At 38.2% G+C, this 18,452-nt stretch overlaps 1 protein-coding gene across 5 annotated transcripts in view; it reads right to left on the bottom strand.

Moving 5' to 3' along the window:
• LOC106975186 (zinc finger protein 474) overlaps positions 1-14,767 on the bottom strand; it is a 94,561-nt gene extending 79,794 nt beyond the window's left edge. For 2 of the 5 annotated variants that reach the window (XR_008297378.1, XR_008297377.1), the window contains exons 1-2: positions 12,547-14,258; positions 6,360-6,483 (exon numbers count right to left, since the gene is read on the bottom strand). The gene's annotated coding sequence lies outside the window, so the exon portion shown is untranslated. Of the gene's footprint in view, positions 1-6,359; positions 6,582-12,546 lie in introns of those variants that run through there. The other 3 variants (XM_053220239.1, XM_053220230.1, XM_053220213.1) reach the window with 3 other exon arrangements.
• Positions 14,768-18,452: the final 3,685 nt, after the last annotated feature.

Below are 18,452 nucleotides of genomic sequence, written 5' to 3'. Positions count from 1 at the left end.
TGGGTTGAAGGATTATGGTAAGCTAACTAATGTGTCTTCTTTTGGAAAAGCCTCACACTTGCTTCTCTAATACTGAATAAGCACTCTGTGTGTGTATGGGTGTGTGAGTGTGTGTGTGCAACTTTGTCAACAATGCATTTTTAATTTCTTTGGTTTACCTTAATGATCTTTCACCCCAAAGAACTCTGATCTTTCCTGTTCCTCTCAAATCTGTGGTAGCTTGTTTTTCACTGTCTGAATTTTCTCATTGTAGTAGTCAGGCTACAAACTTATCTTCTGTGAAAACAAAAGAACAGTAGGTACACTTAGATAGAAACTTATTTGTCTCATTTAACAGTCTGCGTGAAAATAATCCAAAACAGAGAAGCAGTTTTAGTGTCAAAGACTCAAGCTTCTTGTATCCTGTTGCCCAGTCATGATGGGGTTTCTGCCTCATGGTCTGAAGTGGCTGCTCCAGTTCCCCTCATTACATCTCTGATCTAACCAGCTGCAAGGGGAAAATAACAAATAGAAGACATGTGCCTCCCATTAAAAGCCATGTAAGCCTTTAAAGACCATTTGCCAGGTGAAACTCAAATTTTACTACTAAATAGAGAAATGAAGAATGCACTCTTCCACACACACTGGTCAACTGGCTCAGAGGGGTTGTGCCTGTCCTTCCACAACAGAGATTTAAAAAAAAAAAACAGCCCCAGATATTGTCCTTTTAGATGCATTGGTTTATTTGGACTACTACCAGTGCCAGAATAGAGGTAAAGATGATTCACAGCATAGCCCCCTTTCTGTCTGTCACTCTGGTCTAGTTACCATGGACCTCATATCTGTACTAAGAGACAGGACTATAATGAAAAAAAAATGAATAAAAACTAATACAAGTGAGATTTTTGGGATTCCATGGCATTTCTATATCGACGCTAAAAGCATCCATAACAATGAGAAGGGGCATTTGTATTAACTGCAACACTAAGAGGTTTGGTTTAGGTGCCATTGCCCTTTACATGTGGCAGTGCACTTGGCTCAGCAATTGCAGTATGGTGGCAGGAACACTTCTAACGTGCACTTTTGAAAGAGCTGCTTCTTTGTTCATTGTCATTGCCATAGTGATCTGGAGCAAAAGAGATGATCACAGATGGCACACTGAAGTCAAAAGATTAGGCTGCAAAACACAGTAAGAGTTTCCTGAGAACTTTCAGGACTACTTTGGAAGAATGTGATGGATGCTGGCTTTTCCACATAACAAGGGGAGTGTAGAAAGAAAAATCCTGATTTGTAATTGTCCATTTTCATTCTTGCTTTGACTATTACAAGAATGTATTCTTCATTCAAAAGTCCTCACAATTCCACATCTCCCAATGATGGCTAAATCTGTATGGTTCAAGCCCATTTGATCCCATCTTCCACCGGTTAATGCTTCCATGATAGAGATATACATTACTCTCACTCCATTTTCATTGGTCAGAGTAAGTCATCATAAGTCACAAGAAGATAGGGAATGAAAGAACTACAACATATCCAGAAGGAAGAGAACCAGAATAGTCAAATGACTGCCATAGTACAGTGGATTGCAAGTATCGTATGATACGACTGGAAATACTAATCATGATCATGGCTGTAGCCAAATTGAAGCTAAATTACTCCACCTAATTTTGGTGCCAGCAATGAGGTGGGAAACAAAGGCAAAAGAAACATTTCCTTGCTACTTACAGCCCATTGATGAGTCTTTGGAACAGGAGAGTGACCTTCCTCTAGGAACTCAGCTGTTTTGATGTTAATACTTGGCTAAAGGCAAAAAGCAATCTTAGCTTAACATTACCCCAACCTCCAGGATCCTGTAACTCTCTTTTAATATACAGAAATTCCTTTGGGAACCTCCTTTATCTCTACCCACCAAGATATATGTTGGCAATCATCCTTCAAGTATATGGCCCACTGATGAACATCTAAAAGGTCTCATGGCTAAGGTTTTATTAGACAGTAATAAATGACATTTTCCAAACAATAGCTAGCTCCCTCAAGGTCCTGGAAACCCTGCTCCCAAAATTCCTTAGAGACTTACGTTATCTCTAATCTCCCAATCTAAAGTATATAATCAGTCACCTGTCATGACGTCAGTGCAGCTCTTTATGACAATGGGTCCCGTCCCTGTGCTTTCATAATACCACCTTTTTGCACTGAAGACACCTCAAGAATTCTTTCTTGACTGTTAGCTCCAAACCCCAACATTCCACATCAGTAAGTCATTAATCACTACTCTGCCCAGCTAGTGCAACTCTTCATGACTCCCTAAGATACAGGGTGTGCCTCCTGAGGCATGACCTAAGAGTATAAAGAAAACCATGATTCTGTTGATCCACATTATGATGAGAAATTAGCCATGCAGCAAAAAAGGTCTCACATTGATGTTTTAAAAGAAGTTACATTTCCAAGGTATTTTCTACTTTCCTCTAGAATGGCTATGCCGGACAGGGCTGGGATTAGGAAAATTTGTGACTAGGGTATGATTTGGAACTATTTCATCATCATTTTGGGGTTAAAATCTGTCCACTCTCCACCCCTGCTTCCCAAGTCTTCCAGAAGTCTAATACCCACACCTGAGCTTTCACATTCCAAAGGGAAACCCTTATTAGGGACTGTTTCTTTCTCAAAAGTCACAATCAGAATTTAACTCTACTGTGACCTATTCTTTAAGGACACAACTCTTTGAAAAAATAATTTATTATAAAGTGTTCACAGCTGAAAGGAATAGAAATATGAAATCCTTTCCTCTAATAAATTTACAAATTAATAAGGGCTTTCAATATTTTAAGCCAAAGGAGAAAGAAACAAGAGGAATTTCAGTCTTCAGAAAAAGAATTATGGGAGTTCTCTTTGAACAGAACTTCCCTTGGGAGTTTCTCTCAAATCACTCCATAGACCTTGAAATGATCATTAAAAACATAAATAATATCTTTTAAAATTCTTCTGCTGTTACAATAACCTAACTGATACCATCTGATGCTGGCAAGGATGCAGTTTAACTGATTTCTAATTCATTGCCTTATATTAGAACAGGGATACTTTTGTGGGAAAGAAAGCTTGGATTATCAACTCAATAGATAAATCAAGGATTAAATCCAATTATTGATGATTGTTAAAACAAATGCAAAAGAAATGTTCAAATATTCCTACATGCAATCCCCTCTCCAGGCACACTATTTTCCTTTCCTTTTTTTATCTACCACATGTGCTCCTTGCCTAATGTTCTTTCATGTGCCATTATCTCTGCCTGAAGTACATTTACCCTTTTTCCTTATACCACCTTAGGTTTTTGTTATTTCCTTATTTATGATTTATATAAATGTTATATCTTCTAAGAAGCCCTACAAGACTTTGGGATTAGGGGATGAGCCCTATCTATGTATTTCCATACGACATCTATTTCCCCATTCAGAGTACTGACCAGTCTGTAGACTGGTCCGTAATCACCTATACTAAAGAAAGCTTCATCAAGATAGGAATGGTGCCTCCCATGGTCGTTGTCAGCCTTCTTGGTATGTCAGGAATACTACTTGACATAGTGCCCAAAAGGACACATTGAGTAAAATTAATTAATATATTTCACATTTTAGAAAATTGTCTCTTCCCAATATTCTAACTGGCTGTACTGTACCCTTGCCTGATGTTAGGGTTCTAAAATTTAACTATCTCAATAAAGTACTAATAGATATGGATAGATTTACTCTACTAGACATGGATCTGGGCAGATTGATATACTGTCTATAAACAGATAAATAATTCCACTGTTAGGTTAAACAAAATATGTAAAAAGGCTGTAAGCACAAAGACGCTCCTAGGAGTCTTCTTTATCAGACTAAAATATTAGATGTATTCCAAATGCTCACCATTAGGGGATTATTTAAATAAATTATAGTGTGAACCACTGAATAGAATAATATGTAGCCAATTGAAATGATGGCTATGAAAAAAAAGAGGGCTGAGAAGACTCACAACATGGAAAAGCCATCTAATAAAATGTTAACTAACTACAAAGTAAGATACTAAACTGTACCAACATCATTATTTTAACTGTGAAAACATGCATGTAAAAAGAAATAAAATAAGGATTGCATTAGAATGGTTTGGCTGTGGGTTATTTTCTTCTTTAGCCCACATTTGAAATTCATGCAATGGGGCGCCTGCATGGCGCAGTCGGTTAAGCGTCCAACTTCAGCCAGGTCATGATCTCGCCGTCTGTGAGTTCGAGCCCCGCATCAGGCTCTGGGCTGATGGCTCAGAGCCTGGAGCCTGTTTCCGATTCTGTGTCTCCCTCTCTCTCTGCCCCTTCCCCGTTCATGCTCTGTCTCTCTCTGTCCCAAAAATAAATAAAAAAACGTTGAAAAAAAAATTAAAAAAAGAAATTCATGCACTTATGTTACTTTTCTAATTAAAGCATGTACTAAAGGTATTTGTGATTTTAAACGCCAATTATTATGTATTGTGGGTAACGAAATAGGAGTCTGAGTAACGGTTATAGTTGAAAGTTTAAAAGTTAAGGTGCTAAGACTGCAAGCTACTATTGACTGGATAAAAGTAGACAATTTACTTAATGTGACAATTTTTTAAAATTTTTTAAAATGTTGATTTCTTTTTGAGAGAGAGAGAAATAGAGTGTGAGCGAGGGAGGGGCAGAGAGAGAGGGAGACACAGAATCCGAAGCAGGCTCCAGGCTCTGCGCTAATAGGGCAGGGCCTGACGGGGCGGGGATCGAACTCACAAACCATGAGATCGTGACCTTATCCGAAGTCAGGCACTTAACCCACTGAGCCACCCAGACGCCCCTTAATGCGATACATTAATAGAAAATAAATTATTAGTCTAATAACAAAGGTTCCTTTTGCAGACCTCTTTTTCCAAGACAGAATGAAGACAATTGCATTACTTCCCCAGTGAGAACGAAAACATACCAGGAAGGTGGCAATTTGGAGCCAGGAGAGGAAAATGCTTGGGCATGTGTCTTCAGAAACAGAAATGGTATGTTTTCATGTGAAACACCTGAACAATTGGGTGCCAAAAAAAGCTGAAGAGATGTAAAGGTAGAACAAGCAAATAACTAAACAAGGGAGTGTTTCAGAAAGGAAATACCATGCCAGGCCTTGGCTCAAAAGCACAAGTCTTTCTGTGCAGGGAAGGGTTCACAGCATCTATTAAATGCACAGTCAATCACAAAAACAAAATCCATCTGTTTAAGATTAACATTCGTAGTAAACATTAAGGAAGGAATGTAGAAGGCAAATACATATTGTGAAACAAAATCTACACTCCTGGAACAAGTAATACTTCCTCTAAAACAATTGTAGTGCTCCAAAACTGATTCTTTATACAAAAAGAAATAACAATTAGATGCAGGACAGTATGTTAGCAGGGCCATATTCAGTATTTCAGAGGAAAGAAGATTAAGCCCTAAATCAAGCACATGTTCCCATTGTATAAAATGCCAAACCTCCTTAGATGCAACTGACAAAAGAAAAACATATATACCTGGAGTGTATCCGAAAAATTAGAAACACAAATCGCATATTTTAAAACCATGGCTTAGATCTATTAAATTATTTGGCTACTCTAAGAAGTTATTTATCAAGGAATTCAACACAGAATCATGATTTACTAATTTATATTTGGACAATGGCATTGAATAAATGTAGAGGCATATATTTTAAAAGATGTATTTGAGAGGGCGAGGCTGGCGCAAACAGAATAATAAAGGCCAAATTGAGGGTTGTTTTTTTCTCATTTTTAAAATATTTTTATGGCTAAGTTTCATGCACAGGGACACAAACCATACTAGATATTTAGCAAGTGGAAAGAAAAGAAAAAAAATTTTCCTGTTTTTTATATTCCTGTTTTTAAACTATTGCTGTTTTTAAATATCTTTGCTGAGAAACATATTGTAATAAGTCTGTCCAGTTCTGAAAAAGTGGCCTCTTGGTCAATAGTGAATGGTCTGGAGCTGTGCTGTCCAATATACCACATGTAGCTACCAAATGTAAATATAAATTAATTAAAATTAAATGTGACATTTTATTCATTTTAAGTACTCAAGAGACACATGTGGCTACCATATTGCATAGCTCAGGTTATAGAAATTTTCCATCACAGGAAGTTCTACCGGAGAGCACTGGTCTGGGGTGAGTTTGAGACAGGAACTACACGACAGGATCTTGGCTTTGGGGCCAGTAAAACTTTAAAGAAGGGGTAATGAGATCTAAAAGGAGAGGGGGTGAAAGCAGCACTGTGGAGGGGAGTTCAAGTCTTTATTTTAGAAAAGAGGGCCTGCTGGTTATAGAAGTGTCTAGGGTAGGTTTATAAACACAGATACCTACCATTCACTGTGAAGGGCTCCACGCTGCTGCACCCACATGTGTGTTCCAAATCTTTGGGAAATTCTCCTCTACACACAGCCTTGGGTCAGTGGTATTTAGAAAAGCAAAAGCCAGGGTCCATACACTGCAAGTCAGATGAGAAGAGATTAAAACTTCAGTAGAAGTAGGAATTTGAGATCAGAGGTAATCAGATCTCTGATCAGAGACAGAGATAAAGATCAGAGATCATCCCCCTCCTTATTCCAACCTGCCCCCAAGTAAGAATCTCCCAGAGAGGTTTACATCAATTATCATTTAAAGTTTATTTATGTTTGAGAGAGAGAGAGAGAGAGAGAGAGAGAGAGAGAGAGAGAGAGAGCATGTGCATAAGCAGGGGAGGGAGAGAGAGAGGGAGAGGGAGAGGGAGAGAGAGAATCCCAAGCAGGCTCTGAGCTGTCTGCACAGAGCCCAATGTGACGCTTGATCCCATAAACCATGAGATCATGACCTGAGCAGATATCAAGAGTCCGTTGCTCAACCGACTGAGTGACCCAGGTGCCCCTACATCAATTATCATTTAAACTAATCAAAGGATAGCTGACTCCAACTGATTCCAGAGTTATTTTGATTCATCAAGACAATGGTTATACATGCACGAAAAAAATTATAAATTACTATTCCTTTGTCTTTATTTTTCTGGAGACAATAAACATTTTATTAGCCATTAAGATGGGTAAAGAATCCAAATGTACTCTGTTCTGTTTATCCAGCCCAGAAAAGGCTTAAGTTAAAAAGAGCTAAAGATAATGTTTTTGAGGGGGAAATTCCTTGATTGCCAATGAGAGATTGATTTTTGGAAACTGCTTCTTAGCCTTGTTTTATCTCTGTCTGCTCTTTGCTACCAGTTTCAGCAATGTTCAGAATAGAAAGGGCCTTCCTGCAGAGCCTCCTTTTTGAGGGAGATGTTCTAATTCAGAAATAAGGCTTCCGTCATGAGGTTTCTGGGCTGTCAATACCAGAAAGGGCTTTTGCTTTTTGGTTGGGTTCAAGAGTGACTATTCTTTTTTTTTTTCCAAAAACCAATAGCATCCACCATATTAAGCAGGAATTTCATGTTTATTTGTGGATTTTTTTTAAAGCCTTTTGGTCAGCCCTGCAAATAACAGAGGCTTCCAAAATTAAAGGAATACCAAAATAAGTATGGCATTTCCTTAGTTGAACATAGAATGGTTTCTTCAGAGCAGATTTGCTGCATAAACACTGAGCACTTTCCCTCCAGTAACATCTGTGAACAAGTTTACCACTTGGGACAATGAAGGACTAATAACCACGTCCAGACACGGGTAGGCACAGGTGCTCCAACATGTACCTCCATTCTAGTTCCAACAGGTGGGCGATTTCTGAAGAAGCCCTTTAGACTTGGGTCATACTGTGTGGTTGGCCAGGGAGAAGGGCCGTCCACTGGCAGGGTTGCCAGCATCAGCATCTAAAGTGACTGACTTTTTACTGGCAGAGAGCACTCCCTGAACATATTGACTCTCGGAACAGAGAACATCAGCCCAACAATTTATTAAAAGCAATTGTGTGTTTCCTAGGCCCAGCCAAACATTTGGTGCATGTTATACAATCCTCCAAGACCAAATTTTGGGCCCACTTCTTTCAAGAAAAGCTGCCCCAAACAGCCCAGATGATGATGAACCTCAGATTTCTCATGGCAACCATGGTCTGGAATGTTCCCGGGACATTTAACCATGTAGTGCCTTAGGAGAAGTACCTCTTCCATCTGTAAAGAACAGTTATTCTAAATTTGTATTCTACTTAATTTCTCTCATTGAAAACTTTTGCTTCTTAGCTGTAGCTACATTTCCCACTCTTTGATGACAGAGATGGCTTTTTACACTTATTTGTGAGTTTGTCTAATAATACTCAGCAGGATACATTATACTTAATTGGCCTTAATATATTTGTGTTGATTTGAAAACAGAGTTTTAAAATGGCAATTTAGAAAAAAGCATAAACTCTTAGCCCGTTATACACTTTGGGTAGCAAGATGACATTCGTCTAGCACTCTAGTAGGACAGAGGAAAAGAAATTAATTTCATTTTTTAAAATGATTGTTTATTTATTTTGAGAGAGACAGAGAGCATGAGCAGTGGAGGGGCAGAGAGGGAGAAAGAGAATCCCTAGTAGGCTCTGTGCCATCAGCATGGTGCTCAACATAGGGCTCAATCCCACAAACCATGAGATCATGACCTGAGCTGAAATCAAGAGGTGGATGCTTAACAAATTGAGTTATTCAGGTGCCCCAAGAAATTAAATTTTTATTAAAATTGAGAAGTTGCTGGGTATGTAAAGGAAGACAGAACAGTAAACAGTAATGCATGTATCAGAAGTTTCAGACTAATCATCTGAGTTACTAGCTGGAGGAAGCCTACTGAAGCAATCAGTACTTGAACACCTTCTACCTAGCTTTATCACTAATCACCATGCTAGGGGCACTTGGGTGGCTCAGTTTGTTAAGTGTCTGACTCTTGATTTTGGCTCAGGTCACGATCTCATGGTTCCATTCCTGAGATTGAGTCTCACCTTGGGGTTCTGTGCTGTCAGCTGACAAAGCTGGAGCCTGCTTAGGATTCTCTCTCTCTCTCTCTCTCTCTCTTTCTCTCTTTCTGCCCCTCTCCTACTCACTCTCTCTCACTTGAAAATAAATAAATAAACTTAAAAAAAAAACAGTTAATCACCAACTTATAAATGAGACCCTCTTCTCTTGCTTCCTAATATCCGGTATTAGAGGTTGATCATTTTGTGATAGCCTGTTAAAATATTTTTGCTATTTACAATTTTTGATTGTTTATCCATTATTAAATTTTGAGTGTTCCTTATATATTTTGGATATAAGCCCTTTATCAGATAAATGATTTACAAGTATTTTCCCCAGTCTCTGACTTGTCTTAATTCTCTTAAAAGTGTCTTTTGAAAAAGCTTTAAATTTTTAAAATTCTAATATAAATTCCAGTTAGTTAACATACTGTAATATTAGTTTCAGGTGTACAAATTCAGTGATTCAATACTTACCTACAATACGGGATGCTCATCACTACAAGTGGTCTCCTTAATCCCCATCACCTATTTAACCCACCCCCCCCCCCCCCACCTACCTCCCCTCTGGGTACCATCAGTTTGTTCTCTACAGTCGAGAGTCTGTTTCTTGCTTTCTCTCTCTCTCTCTCTTCTTCCCGTTGATCCTTTGTTTTGTTTCTGAAATTGCACACATGAGTGAAATAATATGGTATTTGTCTTTGACTGACTTATTTTTCTTAGCATAATACTCTCTAGCTCCAACCACATTGTTGCAAATGGCAAGATTCCATTCTTTTTTTTTTTGGCTGAGTAATATTCCATGTGTGTGTGTGTTTGTGTGTGTGTGTGTTTACTACAACTTTATGCATTCATCAATTGATGGACATTTGGGCTGTTTCCATAATTTGGCTACTGTAGATAAAGGTTTTTAATTTTGATAGAGTCAAATTTATCAATTTTTTTGTGTGTATGAATCCTGCTTTTGGTGTTGTATCTAAAACAACTTTGCCTAAACCAAGGTCAAAAAATGTTTCCCCTGTGTTTTCTTCTGGAAAATTTATAGTTCTAGAGTGTACATTTGAGTTCATTTTTGTGTGTGGTGTGAAATATACATTGAAATTTATTTGTTTGCATATGGATAGCCATTTGTTCAAGCACCATCTGTTGAGAAGATAATTTGAATTGTGTTTGTATCATTTTGAAAACCAACTGACCATAAGTGTGTGGGCTTGTTTCTGGACCATCTACTCTGTTCCAGTGATTAGTTTATCTATATTTAAATCAATACCATATTGCCTTGTTTTCTGGAGCTTTATAAATGTTCGAATTGGGTAGTGTTGGTCTCCTGATTTGGTTCCTCTTTTTCAAAAGTGTTGTGGCTGACTCTTTCATTTCCATATGAATTTCCATATGAACAACTTCTCAGTTTCTACAAAACCACCTGCTGGGATATTTTTGTGGTTGTTTTGTTTTTTAGATTCAGTGCAACTCTACATTAATTGGGGCGAATTAACATCTTTATAGTATCTTAACATCTCCTGAGCTGTGAACAAGCAGTATCTCTCTGTTAATTTCATTCTTCTTGAATTTCAACACCATTTTATAGTTTTCAGGACTTATAGTATCTAAAGAAACAGGAAATGATACTGTTTTTAATTTTGATCATTGATGGATTATTGCTAGCATAAAGAAATACAATTGATTTCTGTATATCAATTCAATATTCTGCAGCTGTGTTAAACTTGTTTATTATTTCTATAAACTTTTTTTTTGTAGATTCCAAGAGGTTTTTTGGAAAGATAATCATGTCATCTGTGAATATCGTTTTATTTCTTCCTTTTCATACTGGATGCCTTTATTTGTCTTGCCCTGTTGAACTGGCTAGATCCTCTAGTATAATGGTGAATAGATGTGGGGACAGTAGACTTCCTCGTTTTGTCCCTTGTCTTTGGGGAAACATTCAATATTTCCCCATTAAGCGAGATGTAAGCTGTAGTTTGTTTGTTTGTTTGTTTGTTTGTTCTTCTGTAAATCCCCTTTCTCAGGTTGAAGAATACCTGGTCCATTCAGAGTTTTGAGTATTTTTTATTTAGTTTTTAATCAGGAATGGATATTGGATTTTTCAAATGACTTTTCTGCATCTATTCAGTTGCTCCTACATTATTTGTTTTGTAGTCACAAATTTTCGGTTGTTTTCAATATCTCTCTCCGTGCTTTAGAGTTAAGTATTTTTATGTTTCCAATTTTCACTCCTTTTTTTCTGCTTATTACTTACAACCTTTTGTTTTGTTATTTTACTGGTTTCTTTCAGATTTATAGTATACACCTTTTACTTATCACATTCCACTATCAAGTGTTCTTAGACAATTTTATGTATAGTTTAAAAACCTTAGAATAATACATTTCATTTCTCCACATGTGGTCGTTATACTATTGTTTTCATACATTTTTCTTACACATCTATTACTCTTTAAATAGTTATTCATTCATTCATTCAGACAGAGTAATAGCACATGAGCAGGGGAAGGGCACAGAGACAAAGAATCCCAAGCAGACTCTGTGCTATCAGCACAGAGCCTGAGGCAGGGCTCTATCTCATGACCTGTGAGCTTATGACCTGACCCCAAATCAAGAGTTAGATGCCTAACTGACTGAGGCACTTAGGTGCCCAAACAGTCATTATCTTTTAAAGATATTTAAATAATTTTTAAAAATATTACATACTTGCCTCTATATAATTGTACCTTTTCTGGTGTTCTTCTTTTATGTATATCCATATTTCCAGCACTATTATTTTCTTTCTTAGGGTCTTGCTGTAAATTTTTATATTATATGGGTCTCTTGGTGATGAATTCTTTCAGCATTTGAACCTTTTAGACAGTTTTTATTTTACCTTCGTTTTTGAAAACTATCGTGACTGGGTATAAAATTCTAAACTAACACATTTTTTTTTTCTTTCAAAACCTCAAAGATGTTCTATTGTCATCTCACGTGTATTGTTTCATTAAGAAATGTGGCGTAATTCTGGTCTTTGTTCCTAGTTAGGTAATGTTTCTTTTCCTTCTCTGGCTCTCAAAACAATTTTTTATCACAAATTTTGTGCCACTTATGGGGCTCCTGGGCGGCTTAATCAGTTAAGCATCTGACTTTGGCTCAGGTCATGACCTTGCAGTCCATGAGTTCGAGCCCTGCGTTGGGCTCTGTGCTGACAGCTCAGAGAATGCAGCCTGCTTCCGATTCTATGTCTCCACCTATCTCTGCCCCTGCCCCACTGTCTCTCTCTCAGAAGTAAATAAACATTAAAAAAAAGAATTTTTAAATGCTGTTGCTCAGAGGTGAGTCTAAAAGCAAATTCTTTTGAGTCTTTTGTGAAATAACAGCACTGAGATCCAGACCTTGTTGAAATAGAGTTTTTAAAAGTAAATCCTAAACTTCCCTTTATGTATAAAGAACAAAATGTGAAGGTCTGAGCATATTTATTGTAAACCATAGTAAAGCGAAGGATGAAGAATGGTGTGAGGAAAGGCTCAAACCAACAGAATAAAGGAGAGATTCTTCCAGTTTGTATGCATCAGAGCCAAGAAAGGTCGAATTGGGTAAGGGGTCATGGCCAAGTATTCCAGCTTACCTCTTAGGGTCAGTGTTCCTGGGCTGAAGTGGAAAGATATCAAACAGGTCATGGGATGATTCAAGAGCTGATAGTCTCTGTCCACAAAACCCTTCCGGGAGAATACATTCCTTAGCAAAGCCCCATATCGAGTTTGGTGAGAGAGTAACAGCAAAGGCTGAGGGAAGGGCCTTGAGCTGGCTCACAGAATCCTGCACCCTGCCATATTGTGTGCAGAAGGCAGGCAAACACTCTGGAGTTTCCCAGTGGGACACTCATGAACAAGACACACAGACCCAGGAGACCGTGGAACGGGGGTCACTGTAAAATAAAGACAATGGCTATTTCCATGATCACCGGCGTATGCATGCCAGCAGAACACCACAGCACTAGTACAGACAAGACCCACTCCAACTCAGCAGACACCACACACTTTCCCAGGAACAAGGCAAGATGAGGGCATCTGAGCAAAAGCTGGTGAGAAAGACTGCCCTCCTCCAGTGTTCAAAGGCTGCTTTAGCTTCCCCTTATATCCAGATGCCAGTGTGGGCAGAAAGAAAGGAAGTACAAAATCTTGAAAGCGAAAGTTAACCCTGATTAACATTTTTGAATTTTAAGAGAATAACGTGCCTTTAATTGGCAAGTGCCATTATTTTCCTGGCATCAGCAGGAATAGGGTTGCTAAGGCAAGAAGAGAATTTTAAAGAAAAAAGAAACCACATTTGGTGTAGATTTGAGTCTTGGTGTGTACTTTTTAACCCCTCCCCTCACTGTATTATACATTCCTAAGTGTTAGCAATCACCTCTGGGGCAGAATTCTCTGGAGAAAGTCTGGTCCCTTAGGGTGATGCAGATTCCTCCAATCTCCTGAAGTCAGAGCCTAGAGCCAGATCCTGGAGCACCAGGGCCACTCCCCTCTCTGAGCAACTCATACTGCTGCCCAGTGCACAAGAACCTCCTGGAACAGGTAAACACAGATCATAGCGCCTTGTTGGATCAGTTTCCCTTTTTCTTGCACCTTCTCCCACACAGGAGAGGATGAAGCATTAGACTCTTGTTCTGACTCCTCTTCAAACACGAATAGTGTACGCGGGAGACACAACGTTTATATGAGTCTCTAGTCCCTTCTGTTAGTCTTATAAATAGTTCTATACAGAACATTTAGGACTATAACAAAACTCATACTTTTAACTTCTCGTTGGTTCTGTCACATACAGTAGAAATCCTGATGTAATCTGAATTGATAGTTGGTTATTAACTTAAAAATTCAGTTCAAGCACTTATTCACAAAAAAATTGGGCTTATCTTTAACTTTCTTTTTCAATTTAAAAATAGACATTTATTCACTATTATGCAAATGCATGCACATTTATGCACAATCTTTTGATGTGTAGCCATTAGGTCAAATGATTGAATACATGCTGTTTTTTTTAAATAAGCCTCTTCATCATGCATTACCTATAGTTTCTAATTTTTATTTCTTTAACGTTGAGAGTTTGAAGATTGCTTGTAAAGCAATCTGACTGTACAATCTTTCTCCCCTATCCCAATTTTTTACACTAATTGTCCACATGTAATGCAAAAGCAGTTTTTGGTGACTCACCTCCATCAAGTGTTTTAAAAGCTTTCAACTTAATTTTCTTGGGAACAACTATCTTATTTTATTAACTTATATAGTAACTTATAAGTTAAAGTTGTAAATACATCTTCCATCAATTTTACTAATTTATGTAATAATTTATAAAAGTAAATACAGCTGACAAAACCAGACTGGAGAAAGAATACAGCTGTTATATACGGGTAGGCATTTACCTCAACTGGTAAGAGCTTGATAGCCTGGAGAAGAGCCTGATGTCCATGAACATTCAGCAAAAGCTGTGAGCACCAGTAAGGGTGCTTTCCAGAGAGGAAGGTAAAATATTGGTTAGCACGGCAAGTGGATGAAGTAGTCATAAGCTAATAAAGTTTCTTACAAAACCATTCTTGGCAAATTTATATTGCATTACATAAGCAAATTTTTTTTTCTTTTCTTTCCTTTGTTTTACAGTGCCTACCAGCAGCATCTTTTATCAACAAAGTCAACTGAGCTTGGGCACCTGGGTAGCTCAGTTTGCTAAACATCAAACACTTGGTTTCAGCTCAGGTCAAGATCTCACCGTTGTGAGATTGAGCTCTGCATTGGGCTCTGTGTTGGGCTCCGTGCTGGGCATGGAGCCTATTTAAGATGTTCTCTCTCTACAAAAAAAAAAAAAAAAAAAAAAAAGGAAAGGAAAGGAAAGGAAGGGAAAGGGAAGGAAAGGGAAGGGAAGGGAAGGGAAGGGAAGGGAAGGGAAGGGAAGGGAAGGGAAAGGAAGGGAAGGGAAAGGAAGGGAAGGGAAGGAGGCAGGGCAGGGCAGGGAGGAAGGAAGAAAGGAAGGGAGGGAAGAAAAGAAAAGAAAAAAGAAAAGAAAAGAAAAGAGAAGAAAAGTCAGCTAGCACTCTTTATACAATCCTCCTGTGAATTTTTAAATTATTACCTCTATAATCTATTTCTGGTCTTCTAACATTGAAGTAAAAAGTTCCTTTTTTTTTTTTTTTTTGTAATGCACATAGGAAGCTTTTAGTCAGGCTTTCTAGTTATCTCCAACCTGCTTTTCTGGGACTTGCCTTCTTTTCCTGCCACAGTTTGTTCCACATTTCTATCTACTCCCTGGATCAGTTCTATATCATCTTCTAAACTTGAGCAGGTTTTCAAAATATTTACAAGCAGTGAGGCAATCAGATCATGGAAGTGCCTAACGCTAGAACAGGGTCATGCAGGTTCTCAATGGGGCTACATTCTAACCTTTTAGTTACTGGATCATGGGAGATCCAAAAGCCTGATGTAGCAGGAACGTAGGAGGTTTAGAAATGCAGCTAGTCTCCTATAAGTATCTTAATATTTTACCAAGTATGGCCAAACTTATGTGTGCTGACTGAACATAAGCTAACAAACTATAGCATTATCTTACAATTCTAAGGCATTTTCACTGTGTGTTTACATAAGCACGCAAATACATACACACACCAACATCACTTCCCAAAATTGTTTCTTTTGACAAATTATAACAACAGGAGTTTTTTTAAAAACAAGTCAGTGTGGCTGTTTTAGTAGACAAAAATAATTATGTTAGGATTTTCCTTCACAGAGGTCAAATATTAACAATTTTACCCTAAAAGTGGTGGTAACTGGAAAATATTCTTACTTCTGATGGAAAGCTTTATTAAAACTGAAGTGCTTTCATTTGGGTTTAATAATGTGGATCTAGTGAAATCATCAATATATCCTAAATTCAGTGATACAAATTAGAGGGGAAAAAAGAGCAAGGAGAACTTTAAAATTTCTTGGGCCACCTGGGTGGCTCAGTCTATTAAGTGTCTGACTTCGGTTCAGGTCATGATCTCACAGTTCCTGAGTTTGAGCCCCGTTTTGGGCTCTCAACTGACAGCACAGTGCCTAGAGCCTGCTTTGGATTCTGTGTCTCCCTCTCTCTCTACCTCTCTCCTGCTCGCGTTCTTTCTCTCTCAAAAATAAAATAAAAAACGTTAAAAAAAAATTTCTCTCTGCTTGAGTAGAAGTTAGAGCTGGTCATACCAAAAATGTAATAGTACTTTTGAGGGTGAAATCCCATTGTTGCTCATGCTTTGCTTTGACTAGAAATATTAAGTTCATGACAATCATCTATCCTTTCTGGCATATTTTATATTTTTCATTAACAAGTGCGTTTGTTCTCAAGAATGTGTAGATAAAGTGATATGCACTCACGAATTGCTTTCAAAATAATCCAGGGGCAGAGTGCGGGGTCTCCAGATGAAGTGAGATTGGCATGTTTGGTAAGTGCTGAAGCTGGATGGTGGGTGCCTGAGAGTTCATCCTATTATTCTCTCTACTTTTATTGATGTTTAAAATTTTCCATAATAGAAAGATTTTTTTTCTCTTCCATTTTCTGGTTTTAACTTTAGGCATAATTATACTTATGCTTCTAATTCATTTTCTTAATGGAAAAGAAAAGATCATTGGAACAGTATGTATTCAGTTAAAATAAAATCCATCTTAAAATAATGAGTCCTTTCCCATAACCATACCCATCATTATTTGTAATTTACTTATGGTAGTCATTTTTATGGTGACTGAAAAAAATTATCTTGGGCTTATTATCACAGAATTAACAAAATTTGGACTATGTCTTTAAAAAATTTTTTTTAATGTTTGTTTATTTTGAGAGAGAGTGATAGCATGAGCAGGGGAGGGGCAGGGAGAGAGGGAGACACAGAATCTGAAGCAGGCTCCAGGCTCTCAGCTGTCAGCACAGAGCCCAATGCAGGTCTCAAACTCACAAACTGTGAGATCATGACCTGAGCCAAGGTTGGACACTCAAGCAACTGAGCCACCCAGGTGCCTCTAGAGTATTTCTGTTCATAAATTCATTAAACAAACATTAATGGAGGACCTCCTTTGTACCAGTAACAGTGCGGTGGGCACTAGGGTTATCTGTGGTAAATGAACAGATACATTTTCAGAATCTTAGTGTGAGAAACAGACATTTATCAAATCTGTGCTGGATTTTATCTATTTTCCTGTTTGGAAGAACAAGGTGTACAGAATGCCTTCTTAAAATTTTCCCCAAATTTTGCTTTCTAAGAGGAAATACACTTTTTATAACATTAACATATTTTCACATTACTTCAAAATTAATTTTCAAGAATAGCTTCTCATCACAGTGGGATAAACTGATAAGATAAATCAATCGGCTTCTGGAATTGGTCAGCAAAATACTAACTGTAGAATGGTACAATATAAAAATATTAACAACTTGGGGAGGAAACTATTGTCAGGTCAGGAATTTGATTTTACCCCACTTACAAACTAACAAATGAGCCTGTTGTTATATTTCATGAGCGCTGGCTGAAGACTTGGGATCCTGAATTAGAAACACAGGACGCTATGACTCATTGCACAGCAAGCAGCATGAGGTTCAGCATATTTACACTGGCTCCCTTGTCCCCACGTCCCCCCAGTATGACCCAATATGCTCACTGGATTCAATGCATACAGTGGATTTGCATCACAGCCAAAGAACAGTGAACTTGGAGAATCCACTACTTTGTTTTAACAAATAGGAAGCGAGCCTGTTCTTTGTCTGGGGGAATACACTTACCTCATCCTTACAGAAGAGATTGGAAGTTCAATTCTATCCTAGACTAGAGTGTAGACTACAGGACATGTGCATTCACCCTGGTATGTATGCTAAGCTCTGTGATCGAAAATTGTGTTTTCCTGTTGAGATACGAGAGACCGTAATTCAATCATGGTTTTTAAACAGGCTTATGAAGATAGGCTTTTGCAGTTATAGATCTCACGTGATTTCATGCCAAAAACTAGGGTAAAATGAGTAAAATTCAGCTGATTTCACAGATAGTGAAGATTAACACACAATGGCATTGGAATGCCCCCCTCACTGCCCCCCCCCCCCCACCGGGGTTTGAAGCTCACGAGGCTTATTATACAAAGGTGGTGGTATCAGCGCCAGTGGGGAAGGTGTTCACTGCCCAAGGCTGGCTTCCTCTTCCACCTGTCATTCTTGTCACGTACAAACAGGCCATATGCGGGATGCTCTCCGATTGATGGTGAAGTCATGAGAAAAAGAGAAGAGATTAGCAGGTAACAAACGAAAATATTACCCTACCACACACAGCTAAGCAAACACCGTCTGATGATCAAAAGGGTGAGGACGTGGAACGGAATGAGGTCACTTACCTTCACGTTTCTTTCCTCACATAGGAAGCCCGGCATGGAGTAACTGTGCGGAGGCACCTCATGCTGCCTAGCAAAGCAGAATCTAGAAATAAGCTCCTGAACATTACTCTCACTGACCAGGAGAGGGCACCTAGCACTAATGAATGAAAAA

This window comes from Acinonyx jubatus, chromosome A1 (genome assembly GCF_027475565.1).
Source record: "Acinonyx jubatus isolate Ajub_Pintada_27869175 chromosome A1, VMU_Ajub_asm_v1.0, whole genome shotgun sequence".
Lineage (NCBI taxonomy): Eukaryota > Metazoa > Chordata > Mammalia > Carnivora > Felidae > Acinonyx > Acinonyx jubatus.
The sequence above is the reverse complement of the archived record's forward strand: the minus strand, read 5'-3'. Positions and strand labels throughout refer to the sequence as shown.